The sequence below is a fragment of the Sus scrofa genome, chromosome 18, assembly GCF_054392235.1.
Source record: "Sus scrofa isolate SSC_HxYL_T2T_F1_AM1 chromosome 18, Sscrofa_HxYL_maternal_Yorkshire_Landrace_v2.0, whole genome shotgun sequence".
Taxonomy (NCBI): domain Eukaryota; kingdom Metazoa; phylum Chordata; class Mammalia; order Artiodactyla; family Suidae; genus Sus; species Sus scrofa.
Window position 1 is genome coordinate 20,198,672 of NC_139400.1, and position 13,848 is coordinate 20,212,519.

Genomic DNA, 13,848 nt, shown 5'->3' on the forward strand with positions numbered 1-13,848 from the left:
TCAATACACGTCGGGCACATGAGCTTGGGTTCAGTAACAACAGATCTAAAAAGGGCACATTAATTTGATTTTAGCTTTCTCATCTATTCTCTCTTTTAATCTATCATAGTTTGTCCCATTCCTGTTTTGTCCATTACCAATTCTACCACATAGACTCCACTTTCCTGCCTGAAAAGTCAAATTCTGGAGTTCCCATTGTGGTTCAATGGCTTAAGAACCTGACAGTGTCTGTGAGGATATACATTCAATCCCTGGCCTCGCTCAGTGGGTTAAGGATCTGGCATTGCCTTAAATTGTGGTACAGGCTACAGCTGCAGTTCTGATTTGACCCCTAGCCCAGGAACACCCATATACCACAGGTGTGGCCATAAAAAGAAAAAAAAAAAAATCAAATTCTTCCTCCTAAAAACCTTTTAGGGTAGAAAATATCTGAAGGTTTGCCCTAAATGCTAAGACAAACAAAGAAAATTTTCACTGTGAAGAAAGAAATAAGCCTCTTTTAGGAGTCCATGATGCAAAGACGGCAGATGACAAAAAGAAATTTAAATTCTAACCCAGTTTTACTTCTGTCCTACAAAGAATGTTTGTGGGAGTTCCCATCGTGGCGCAGTGGTTAACAAATCAGACTAGGAACCATGAGGTTTCGGGTTTGGTCCCTGCCCTTGCTCAGTGGGTTAAGGATCCGGCGTTGCCGTGAGCTGTGGTGTAGGTTGCAGACGCGGCTCGGATCCTGCGTTGCTGTGGCTCTGGCGTAGGCCGGTGGCTAGATCTCCGATTAGACCCCTAGCCTGGGAACCTCCATATGCCGCAGGAGTGGCCCAAAGAAATAGAAAAAAAAGACAAAAAAAAAAAAAGAATGTTTGTGGATTATTTTAAATCCATGGGTGCAGCCCTAAAAAGACAAAAATAAATACATAAATAAAATGGTAGGAGAAAAATGAAATTGAAGATGGGTAAAGAGATGAGAAGAGACTCTTGCTGATGTAAAATGAATTTTTGTTTTGTTTTGTGTTTTTGCCTTTTCCAGGGCCGCTTCTGTGGCATATGGAGCTTCCCAGGCTAGGGGTCTAATCGGAGCTGCAGCCATAGGCCTATGTCAGAGCCACAGCAACTCGGGATCCGAGCCGCGTCTGCAACCTACACCACAGCTCACGGCAACACCGGATCCTTAACCCACTGAGCAAGGGCAGGGACCGAACCCGAAAAATCATGGTTCCTCGTCGGATTCGTTAACCACTGTGCCACGACGGGAACTCCTAAAATGAAATTTTTTGTCTTTTTGTCATTTCTTGGTCCGTTCCCATGGCATATGGAGGTTCCCATGCTAGGGGTCTCATCAGAGCTGTAGCTGCCGGCCTACACCATAGCCACAGCAATGCCAGATCTGAGCCAAGTCTGCAACCTACACCACAGCTCACCGCAACGCTGGATCTTTAACCCACTGAGTGAGGCCAGGGACCGAACCCCAAACCTCATGGTTCCTTGTCAGATTCGTTATCCACTGTGCCACGATGGGAACTCTTAAAATGAATTTTCAACCTTCGCTCAAATTATATTCTGAACCCTTAAAAAACTTGCAAATGAAATTGATGAGAAGGTCTAAGCTGAGACAGTGTTTAAATGCTTACAGTAAGAAAGGATGTGTTCTCCGTATGACTTGTGCATCAAACAACCCTAAGCAAGATTTGAAAACAGTTTATTAAGGAAGTTGTTATTAAACAAGAAAGTCATGGTCATTTAGACCAAACATTCGATGCCTAAAAATATCTATCAGCCTAATCTAACGCTTTACTTTGACCAGTAATTTACGGGCCTGTTTACGGGGAAAAGAAGACTTTGCTCACAGTCTTCACTTTGATCTCCAGAGAATTCCTTCTTTCCTTGTGAACAAGTTTGTGCATTCTGAACACTGATGCATTTAATCATACCCAGAATTTACTGACTAGTGGTGGCTATTAGAACTGGAATTTCCTTTGAAAATCAATTTTTGGATAAATAGAAACATGATGAGATTATCAACTACGTGGATGATACCGAACAGTTGGGCTTAGATCTTTTATGCCACTGAACAGAGGGCTTATGGGCATGGTGCTTGGTTGATGTCATGGTGAATTAGTCTGCTTGTTGGTGTCACAGGTATAGGGTCAGCAGGTCTGGGCTACACTACCATTTCTCTGGGCATTTGACTGGCTTGGCTAGTTGTCGACTGGGAGTTGAGATGGCCTGGGGCTTTGGTGGTGTTGCTGCTGCAGGCTAATCTGAGTCTGTGTGCTCTGGTTCTGGAGAATGGTGTGCTTGCCTGTCAGGGCTTTGCCTCTGCTGTTGTTGCTGCAGCTGCTTTGTAAAGAGATTGGACCACCTTCGACTGGACATGGCTGGGGCTGGCATGGTTAAATGACCACCCGCCCGTCCTGGAGCAAGGGCTGGGGCTCCACTAGGTCTCTGTTGGGTTTCCCTTTTCCTAGTCCTTTGACACTTTTCTTTTTTAGTCAATACCTTCTGGTAGCTCTGGGCTTTAGGTCTCATTTTTAGGTTTTAGGTGCCTTGTCTGGGTCACACGAGAGATTAAAAAAATAAACAAATGGAGTTCCCATCGTGGCTCAGCAGTAACAAACATGACTAGGATCCATGAGGATGTGGGTTCAATCCCTGGCCTCGCTCAGTGGGTCAAGGATTCTGCGTTGCTGTGAGCTGTGATGTGGGTCACAGACATGGCTTGATCCCCGAGTTGTGGCTGTGGTGTAGGCTAGCAGCTGCTCCAATTCAACTCCCATCTAGCCTGGGAACTTCCATATGCTGTGAGTGTGACCCGAAAAAGACACCCCCCAAAAAAAATCCCCCAAAAGCATTAGCCTAGCAATAAATGTAACAACAGATAAGAAAGAACACCAAGGGGACAATTATAAAACTTCGAGGGAAATGAAAGAAACTTACCCCTTCTTTGAATGAAGAGATATGTTATGTTCATAATCTAAGATGCTTAATATTAACCAAAGGAAAAAAAAAAAGGCAAAACACTGTAAATCAACTATACGTTAATAGAAAAATTTAAAAATAAAATGCTTAGTGTTATAAAAACTTCGATTTTCCCCAAATCAATTTATAGAGTCAATGCAATGTGTGTATATACTGACAATCTAATTCTAAAATTTATCTACATATGGAAAGGTTAAGAACATGTCAATAAAAAATTGGTCGGAGTTCCCGTGGTGGCTCAATGGTTAATGAATCCAACTAGGAACCATGAGGTTGCGGGTTTGATCCCTGGCCTTGCTCAGTGGGCTAAGGATCTGGCGTTGCCTTGAGCTGTGGTGTAGGTCACAGATGCAGCTCAGGTCCTGAGTTGCTGTGGCTTTGGTGTAGGTCGGCAGTTACATCTCGAATTAGACCCCTAGCCTGGGAACCTCTGTATGCCAAGGGAGTGGCCCTAGAAAAGGCAAAAAGACAAAAAAAGAAAAAAAAAATTAATTGGTCAATCTAAGAAAGGACTGGAACTCTTTTTTGGCCATGCCCACAGCATGCAGATGTTCCCAGGCCAGGGATCGAACCCAAGACGCAGCAGTGACAACACTGAATCCTTAATTGTTAGGCCTCCAGAAAACTCCTAGAGGATTTCATTTGAGCCAAAGTGAAGAGCAACTTGGGAACAGCCCCCAGAAAGCCAGAGAATTGTTCTGCCTATTAGAAATCAAAGCACAGATATATAAGTTTTTTGAGACAGAGGGCTCTACATTATTATTATTATTATTATTATTATTATTATTATTATTATTATTATTTTTAGGGCTGCACCCAAGGCATGTGGAAGTTCCCAGGCTAGGGGCCGACTGGAGCTGCAGCTGCCAGCCTACAGCTCACAGTAATGCCAGATCTTTTAACCCACTGAGCAAGGCCAGGGATTGAATTGGCATCCTCATGGATACTAGTCAGACTCTTAACCCGATGAGCCACAGTGAGAACTCCCTAAATGATGCATTATTGACAGTTTATACAATCCAGACCTGCAAGTACAAAATGATGGGTTATCGTGACCCCTTACAAGATCAAGAATGTTATCTTTTAAGGAGCTGTCTTATTGATGTTAGGAGAATCTTGCTTTTCATGGTTGAACAGGTATTTCTGCTGATGGGGAGGTTTGACTGATGTATAATGGGATACCCAATGCACAAGAGAGAGGAAAAAAGAGGCCAAAGGGCAGAAAAACATTTTTTTATATTTTAATTTTTGTCTTGCCATAAAATATGAATTTTATTTCACAAACAGCTAAAGTTGCTTTGAAGAAGAACAAGATGTGAAGTCTGATTCTGTCATCAGATATCATTACTTATTACAAAACTATGGTTACTATGATAGTGTTGGTGCTGTTGCAATGGTAGAGAACTTGAACAAGATAGAATAGAAAATCCAGAAACAGACTCCTGCTTATGTGGGCACTTGATTTGTGAGGAAGCTGGCACTGCAGAATTGGTTTGTTTAATAAATAGCACTGGGCCAATTGGATAGCCATAAACAAAATGAAATAAAACTGAACACCTACATGGCACCATACCAAAATTCAATTCCTGATGGATTATCAACCCAACTATGACAAGCAAAACTGGAAAGCTTTTAGAAGGTAATAGAAAAGTAAATTTTTATGACCTCAGCATTGGGAAAGTTTTCTTAAAAAGGAACACTAACCATAAATGCTAAAACTGATAAATTAAGCTATGTTAAAATGAAGACATTCTTCATCAAAAACGCTGTAAAAGGAGTTCCTGTTGTGGCTCAGTGGTTAACGAATCCGACTAGGAACCATGAGGTTGTGGGTTCGATCCCTGGCCTCACTCAGTGGGTTAAGGATCCGGCTGTGGCATAGGTCACAGATGTGGCTCGGATCCCACGTTGCTGTGGCTGGCTGTGGCTGTGGCTAGCAGCTACAGCTCCGATTAGGCCCCTAGCTTGGGAACCTCCAAATGCCGTGGGAATGGCCCTAGAAAAAGGAAGAAAAAAAAAAAAGCTGTAAAAAATAAAAGATACGGAACTAGATAAAAATATTTGAAAACTTAGAAATAAGAGTTGTATCTAGACGATTTAATGGCCTCCTGCAAATTAATAAGGAAAAAACAACCCAGTTGAAAAATGGGCTAATGTGTGGACAGTTCCTTCATGAAGAAGAAATTCAAATGATGAATGAAGATATGAAAAGATGAATGAAGATATAAAAATGCAAATTAAAAGCACAAGGAGAGAGATCCTATCGTGTACCCACCAGACTGACAAAAATTGAAAATCTGACGACGGTATTAACAAACTGAGTAAGGAATGTTGACCAATGGGCACTTTCATACAGTATGGATGGGAGTGTAAATTTGAATAACTGCTTTGGAAAACCATTTTTCATTACCTTGTGAAGTTGAAGATGCACATATCTTTTGACACAGCAATTTCACACGTGCATTTATACCTTGGAGAAATGGGCACATATGTGTATGAGGATACATGAACGGCAATGTTCATAAGGATATAGTTCATAATGGCCCCCAGACTGGAAATAACCCAGTTGTCTATTAATTGTACATTCACACAATAAAAATGAACACCACAGGGAATGTGGGTGAATCTTACAAACATAATGCTGAGGAAAGAAATGGCACAACTGAATACAACGAGGCTCTTTCTATTTTTGTAAAGTACAAAAACAGGTAACATTAAACCATGGATTCTGGGATGGTTACTGTGCTGAAACTTAATACTGTCTTCCCCAACCCCCAAGACCTTCCCTACTCTAACCCCAGAATTTGTAAATATGTTACTTCACATGTCAAAAGGGATCTTCCAGCCATTCTTTTAGTTAGACATTTTGAGATGAGGGAAATTACCTTGGATTATTTGTGTAGACTCAGGGTAATCACCAGGGTCCTTTGAAGTGAGAAATGAAGAGTCAGAGACAGATATGACAAAGGAAGGAGGGTCAGAGAGATGGCATATGGCTCGTTTTGAAGATGGAGGAAGGAGCCATAGCCAAAGAATTTGGGCAGCTGCTAGAAGCTGGAAAGGGCAAGGTGAAGATTTTTCCCTAGAGCCTCCGGAAAGGAACACAATCCTGCTGACACCTTGACTTTATCCCAGCAAGAATTGTTTGGGTTTGTAAATTACAGAGCTCTAAAATGATAGATTTAGAATTCCCTGGCAGCCTAGTAGTTAAGCATTCGGCATTGTCACTGCTGAGGCTTAGGTTTGATCCCTGGCCCAGGAATATCTGCATGCCATGGGTAGGGCCAAAAAAAAAAAGATAAATTTGTGGGTTTTGTTTGTTTGTTTGTTTTGCTTTTTAGGGCCACACCTGCGGCATAAGGAGGTTCCCAGGCTAGAGGATCAAATCAGAGGTATAGCTGCCAGCCTATACCACAGCAACACCAGATCCAAGCCATGTCTGTGACCTACACCACAGCTCATGGCAGCACTGGATCTTTAACCCACTGAGCGAGGGCAGGAATCAAAGCCACGTTCTCCTGGATACTAGTCAGGTTCATTACTGCTGAGCCACAATAGGAACTAATTGTACTGTTTTAAACCACCAAGTTTGTGGTCATTTGTTACAGCAGCAATACACAAGTGATAAAATTATAAATAAAGGTAAGGAAGTGATTGTCATGAGTCGCCATGGAGACCACCTCTGAGAAAAGGCTGAAAAGGCAGAGGGAAAGGAAAGGGCCCTTGGAAGGGTGGTAGGTGCTGGCAGTATCTTTCATTCTTGATTTGAGTTGGAGTTAACCTGGGAATCCGTTTTCTAACTACTTTGTGTACTGTATACATTTCTATTGTGTGCCCTTTTATGCTCATGGATTATATATCACAATTAAAGGGGAGAAAATTTCTCTACCTTCACAGGCTAGAGATAAAGTTCTTTAAAAAAAGAAAAGATGACCTCTGAGGCTGAAAATCTTGAGACCCAGGGGAAACTTTGAAAGCCAGGCATTATCATTCTTGTGCTCCTGGAGGAAAAGAAGAGTAAAGGCCACCTACTAGTATATCCAAGTGGCTTCTCAGCGCTCAGTGTTTTTCATACTGCAAACCCTCTGACCAGCATTTTAGCACATATAGGGGATGCCAGCACCTGGCTGAAAGTAGCTCAGTAGGGTCTCCGCTCATTTCCCTGAATAGTGTTTTGACTGGTCATTGTGACTGCAATCCTTTTTTTTTTTCCCCCTGTTTAAACTGACCCCAGTTTGCTAGCTGCTTAGTTTACATAATGGTCGGTCTGCTTTGGTAGTTAAGATTCATTCATTCACTCCAAAGATCTTGCCTTTAGTATCCTCTCTGTTCCAGGCACCAAACTCTGGGATACAGAGAAAAAAGGCCATAGGACTTTCCTCACGGGAACGTTTGAATCAGAGCAGGAGGTTAACAGTAGATAAATGGTCATGTGAAAATTTTCCCTTGAGTAAGATGCAGTAGGAGAGAGAGGAGAATCGAATGTTTCTGGAGAGGTTAAGTAAGGCTTCCTATAGGCAATAAATGGAATTAGAAAGTCAGTGGAGGCTGACTAAGAAGACCAAGTAGGGAAGAAGGTGTTTTAGGCAGAGGGAGAGCTTGTGACAAGTCATTGAGGCAAGAAAGAACATGGCTTATTTGAGAATCTGCTTTAATTTTGCTGGCTAGCTGAGACTGAGAGGCCTGGAGGAGAATGCAGAGGCAGGTACACAATCTAGGCATTGGGTTTGAGATCAAAGTCTCAGGGCCAAAGCTCTAGACAAGAGAATACTGGTTAGGAGAAGGTAGAAGCATGAATCTAAAGTCAACAATAGGGATGTAGCCAACAAAATTTATATAAATACCACGGGTCAGATAACAGCTTAGACACAGAGACTTTTCTTCAGGGATGATTTTCTGGCTATTTACACAACTCCCTTTAGTCTTTCCTGGTTTATTCATGCAACAAATGTTAACTGAACCCTTTGTATAAGTTAAGTATTAGGCACTGGTGTACAGCAGTGACTGCGGCATCAAGCCTTGCTTTTCATTCTGTGCAGCTGTGGGAGGTACCACGCAGCAAAAACGGCCAGTGATAGATTCAAGCCCTCTGAGGATGGAATAGGTGTGCCAAATCTATGAATGGTGATAAATCAGCTTCCACCAGTTGGATGTGGTCATTTTGAAAACAGTGATGACAGCATTAAAAAAAAAACTGTTGTTTATACATTTGGTCAATAATTTAACTGTGAGTAGTGCCCACTGGAAATGTGATTCTGAATACCTAAGAACTCCAAATACCTCCCTTCTTCAGAAGTGGGAGATAAATTGGGAGCCCCTGTAAAGCAAGGTATAAAGTAGGATCTTATTTAGTAGGCCTAGCAGATGAAACATGATCTAGGATCTTGGGCACTTCAGGGAGTTTTGAAGATGATCTTGGGAATTACGTGAATCATTTATATTCCGAGTTCACTTTCATTTTTTATTTATTTTTTATTTTTTTGTCTTTTTGTCTTTTCTAGGGCTGCACCTGCAGCATATGGAGGTTCCCAGGCTAGGGGCCTAATTGGAGCTGTAGCCACTGGCCTACACCAGAGCCACAGCACCGCCAGACCCAAGCTGCATCTGCGACCTACCACAGCTCACGTCAACGCCGGATCCTTAACCCACAGAGCAAGGCCAGGGATCAAACCTGCAACCTCACGGTTCCTAGTTGGATTTGTTAACCACTAAGCCATGGCAAGAACTTCCCAAGTACAATTTCAATACACAGAAAAATATTTGACTCTGATTCTTTCCCCTTTCTATATATCTCCTTTCACTTTTTCTCCTTCTCCAGTGTACAGGGAGAGTATAACATGTTCACTCATTTTTCTCGTTCTTTTCTTTTTTGGCTGTGACGTGCAGCAGCTTGATGTGGGATCTCAGTTCCCAGACCAGGAAATGAACCCTGACCACAGCAGTGAAAGCGCAGAATCCTAACCACTAGACCACTAGGGAACTCCCAAAATGGCCAGTCACTAAACTCAAACTTAAGTGTTGTATGTCCAGCTATCTGAAGAGGATTAATTTATTTTTCAGTCCCATTTTAAATTTCCTGTCATAGGGAATCTAACTGACCATTTTAGATAGGATGCCTACCATTGGTCCAACTAGAAGGCAGAGTTGACCATGCAGTGGGAAGACTGGGATTATTTTGAACCAAAGGGCTGCCGAGAATCCACTGCTCTGGAATGGGACTGGGGGGTGGGGCAGAAAAAGAGGATAATAGCGTTGCAAACTTAGTCCATGGTACTCTTTTTATTTTCTCTTTAGAGGAAGTCCCTTGGTAAGTTCATGACTCTAATGGTGTTAGATGTCATCAATGAACTGACGATTCCCACATTCATAACTAGGACCCAGATCTTTCTTTTAAATGCCACACTCATATCTAACTACCTATTCAACAGCTCTGTGGATGTAACAGACATCTCAGCTCAGCATGTGCAAAACTCATGGTCCCCCCACCTCCCTGCAAAATGCCCCCCACTTCAGCCTTCTTCATCTTTTCCATTTCCTATGTTATTGTTTCACTTACTCAAGCCAAAAACCTGGGGTTATTCTTGTGTTGTTACTTTCTTTTTTTTCTTTTTTTTTTTTTTTTTTGTCTTTTTTTTTTGTCTTTGTTGTTGTTGTTGTTATTGTTGCTATTTCTTGGGCCGCTCCCGCGGCATATGGAGGTTCCCAGGCCAGGGGTTGAATCGGAGCTGTAGCCACCGGCCTACGCCAGAGCCACAGCAACGCGGGATCCGAGCCGCGTCTGCAACCTACACCACAGCTCACGGCAACGCCGGATCGTTAACCCACTGAGCAAGGGCAGGGATCGAACCCGCAACCTCATGGTTCCTAGTCGGATTCGTTAACCACTGCGCCACGACGGGAACTCCATTGTGTTGTTACTTTCTTTTGAATCCCACATATAACCCATTTGTGTATCTGCTTGTTTTTCTTTCACAATGTATCTAAAGTCTGATGACTTTTCGTAACCCACTGCTACTACTCTGGTCCACACCATATTATTTCTTAATGATTACTATTTTCTGTTTCTCCTCTTGCCTCTAGCATAATTTTTTTTCAACCACTAAGTCCCATTACTTCTTGGCTCAAAACCCTCCTTACCATGGTCCCCCCCAGTCCTGCATAAATTTGGAACCCCTTCACCTTTCTGATTACATCTTTTGGACTCTCCCCCTCAGCCCCTTTGCTTCAGTCCTAGAAACCTCTTGGCTGACCTCCGATCCCATCATTTCCTTGCTTGTAGCTTTCAATGACTTACTGTGACAGGCTCTAATAGACAGCATGGACAGCCCTAACAGAATACCATACCATGGATAGCATACACAACAGAAATTTATTTTCTCACAGTTCCAGAGGCTACAAGTCCCAGATGAAGGTGCTGACTAATCTGGTTCCTAATGAGAGCTCTCTTCCTGGCCCACAGATATCTGCCTTCTTGCCCAAATCAGTTTTCACATGGCTTTTCCTCTGTAGTGTACAGAATGTGAGAGGGAGAGAGACAGAGAGACACCAAATGAGATGTCCTTCTCTCCTCATAAAACCTCAGTCCTGTGGGATAAGGGCCCACCCTTATGACCTAATTTATTTATACTTCCTAATGACCCAATCTCCAAATATAGTCCCATTAAAGTTAAGAGTTTCAACACATGATTTGGTGGGTAGGGCAGGGGCGGGGGTGGGCTGTGGGGTGGAGGGGACACAATTTAGTCCATAGCACACACAGAACAAAACCAAGCCTAGAAGCCTGGGAGCCTTGCATGATCTAGTTCTTGCTTGCATCTCCAATTCTCCTACCTCTCCCACACTGAATACACAGGGGCAATACATGCCATCTCTAGAGCACTCACCTGAAAGATGTGTGTTTTCATGTATCAATTCATGTTTCCCCCAAAGGAGCTCCATCCCCAGTGGTAGCTTCTGATGCCTCAAGCACACTTGCAGACCAGCCTGTCAACAGAGACTGAACCCACTGTGATATGGTGGTGCTCTCTGTCCTTGGCAGCTATTCTTGCTAAATGTACAGTGAGCCAGAGAATGTCTGGCCAACATAGGGGCCCCCTGGGGAAAACAAATAATTTCCACTGTGCTCTACATTCTATTAGGGACTGTATATCGAGAGCCATAAAAATATTTATGCACCCTGACTCACTTCAGTAATTCCACAATTGGCATTTTATTTCAGAGAAGTAATTTAAAATAAGCAAAAAGAACTGTAAGTATGAAGATGTTGATAGCATATAATGAGAAACTGCATGAAAAAATGAAAAAATGTTAAACTATAAATACCATAGGAGTTCCCTTGCGGCACAGTGGGTTAAGGATCTGGCATTGTCACTGCAGTGGCTCAGGTCACTCCTGTGGCACCAGTTTGATCCCTGGCCCTAGAACTTCCATATTCTGTGGGCACAGCCAGGAAAGAAAAGAAAAAAAAAGATAAATACCCTAAATTTTAGGGAATAGAGAGATGCTTATAAAATATCAGTGTTAGAAAATTTCACAATCATTGAAATAAAAAGCATGATTGCTGTGGAATACATGAACAACATTTTTGAAACAAGTTTAGATAAATAAAAACTAGAACTTAGAATTTAACCTACCTTATATTTCAACTATGTAAAAGCTCTATACCTTTTTTTTTTTTTTTTTTTTTTTGGCTATAACCCTGTATGCAGAAGTTCCAGGGCTGGGGATGGAACCCGCAGCAACCAGAGCCACAGTAGTGACAATGCTGGATCCTTAACCTGCTGAGCCACCAGGGAACTCCTAACTCTATATACTTTTTTTTCTTTTTGTCTTTTTAGGGCCATATCTGAGGCATATGGAGGTTCCCAGGCTAGGAGTCAAACTGGAGCTATAGTTGCTGGCCTATGCCACAGGCACAGCAATGCCAGATCCAAGCTACATCTTCAACCTACATCATAGCTCATGGCAATGCCAGATCCTTAACACACTGAACAAGGCCAAGGATTGAACCTGCATCCTCATGGATGCTAGGGAGATTCACTCCCACTGAGCCACGATGGGAACTCCTCTATGTACATTCATAGTGAGAATCACTGGTAGCAGCTGCACTTTGTTGAGTGTCTCTTTCCCAGAAGCTATTCCAAGCACCTATCTCATCTTTTATCTGCACAAAAGTCTTTCAAAATAAATATAATTGTCTCTAAATAACAAATGAAAGGCTCAGAGAACTGCAGTTAAATTTTTTTTTTTTTAATGGCTGCACCTGCGGCATATGGAAGATCCGTTAGTGGTCAAATCCCATGCTGCAGCTGCAGGCCTATGCCATAGCTATGGCAACACCAGATCTGAGCTGCATCTGTGATCTACGCCACAGCTTTCATCCACACCGGATCCTGAACCCATTGCTCATGAGGCCAGAGATCAAACCTGCATCCTCAAGTACATGATTTCGGGTTCCTGACCGGCTGAGCCACAATGGGAACTCCAAACTGAGGTTAAATTAATAAGAAAGTGGGAGAATAGATTTTTAATCCAGATTTGTCTGACTTAAAATCTTATGCATTTTCTTCTCTCCAAAGCTACCTCCAATCCTAGAAAGGAAAACAAGCAAAAAAACAAAACACAAACACAGAGAATATAGTTGTCATAAAAAGGTAGCATGACTATTATAAGACTTTTGTTTTTAAGGGCTGCACCCGAGGCATATGGAATTTCCCAGGCCAGGGGTTGAATTGGAGCTACAGCTGCTGGCCACAGCCACAGCCACACCAGAACCAGATCTGAGCCACATCTGCCACCTACACAGCCCCTTGAATCAATGTCAGATCTTTAATCCACTGAGCAGAGCCAGGGATGGGAGCTGCATCCTCATGGATACTAGCTGAGTTTGTTACTGCTGAGCCACAATGGGAACTCCTAAGAGAAATTTTTATATTTTAATATATTTTATTGTGTTTGAAATTGATTTAATAATTTTTGTAAAAGGTAACCGGTATGCATTCTGCGTCCTCACACAAAACACTAAGAGTGATATACATACATAGCCTGAAAAATGTCAAGTTCAGTGTGTACTTTCTTCAGCTTCATTTTTATATATATATATATATATATATTTTTTTTTTTTTTGGTCTTTTTGCTATTTCTTGGGCTGCTCCCGCGGCATATGGAGGTTCCCAGGCTAGGGGTCGAATCAGAGCTGTAGCCACCAGCCTACGCCAGAGCCACAGCAACAAGGGATCTGAGCCGCGTCTGCAACCTACACCACAGCTCACGGCAACGCTGGAGCAAGGGCAGGGACCGCACCCGCAACCTCATGGTTCCTAGTCGGATTCGTTAACCACTGTGCCACGACGGGAACTCCGCTTCATTTATATTTGAATTCACATACCAACCAATGGTCAAAAACAACAAATTAAGATCATATTTAGAAGTACAAACCCCTTTCTGAAGATGAACCAGACTACAGTTCTATGTCCTATCATACATACTTCCAACACAAAACAGCCTTTCAGGATTTCTTTCTCCCCATCAAGCCAGCAAGGAGGTTTACTTAACCCGTATCAGGCTTCAACAAGATTATTGGGGAAGATTAGAATTGCCTACAAGGAAAGGAAAAGGACATTTCCCTCTTCTGCTCGGCACCTAATGAACTGCTAACACTCATGGACTCATCCTGATGAAGTCACTGGTGTATAGCATGGCGAGAAGGTTCTTGAGAGAGCTTGGTATGTGTGCCCTGGAATCTGGGAGCATCTACGAATCTAGGAACATGTGCCTCTTCCACTGGAGAATGGAAGGTAATGGGGTAGCCGCCTACAGATTCACCATCTTGCATTGCAAGTTGATATGTGCTTTCCTTGGGTTAACTGGACA

General features: G+C 42.6%; 1 long non-coding RNA gene across 2 annotated transcripts in view; it reads right to left on the minus strand.

The window, feature by feature from the left end:
* The window catches only part of LOC146394915 (uncharacterized), a 234,253-nt gene that overhangs the window by 124,816 nt on the left and 95,589 nt on the right, over window positions 1-13,848 (minus strand). The gene's annotated exons all lie outside the window — the stretch shown is intronic.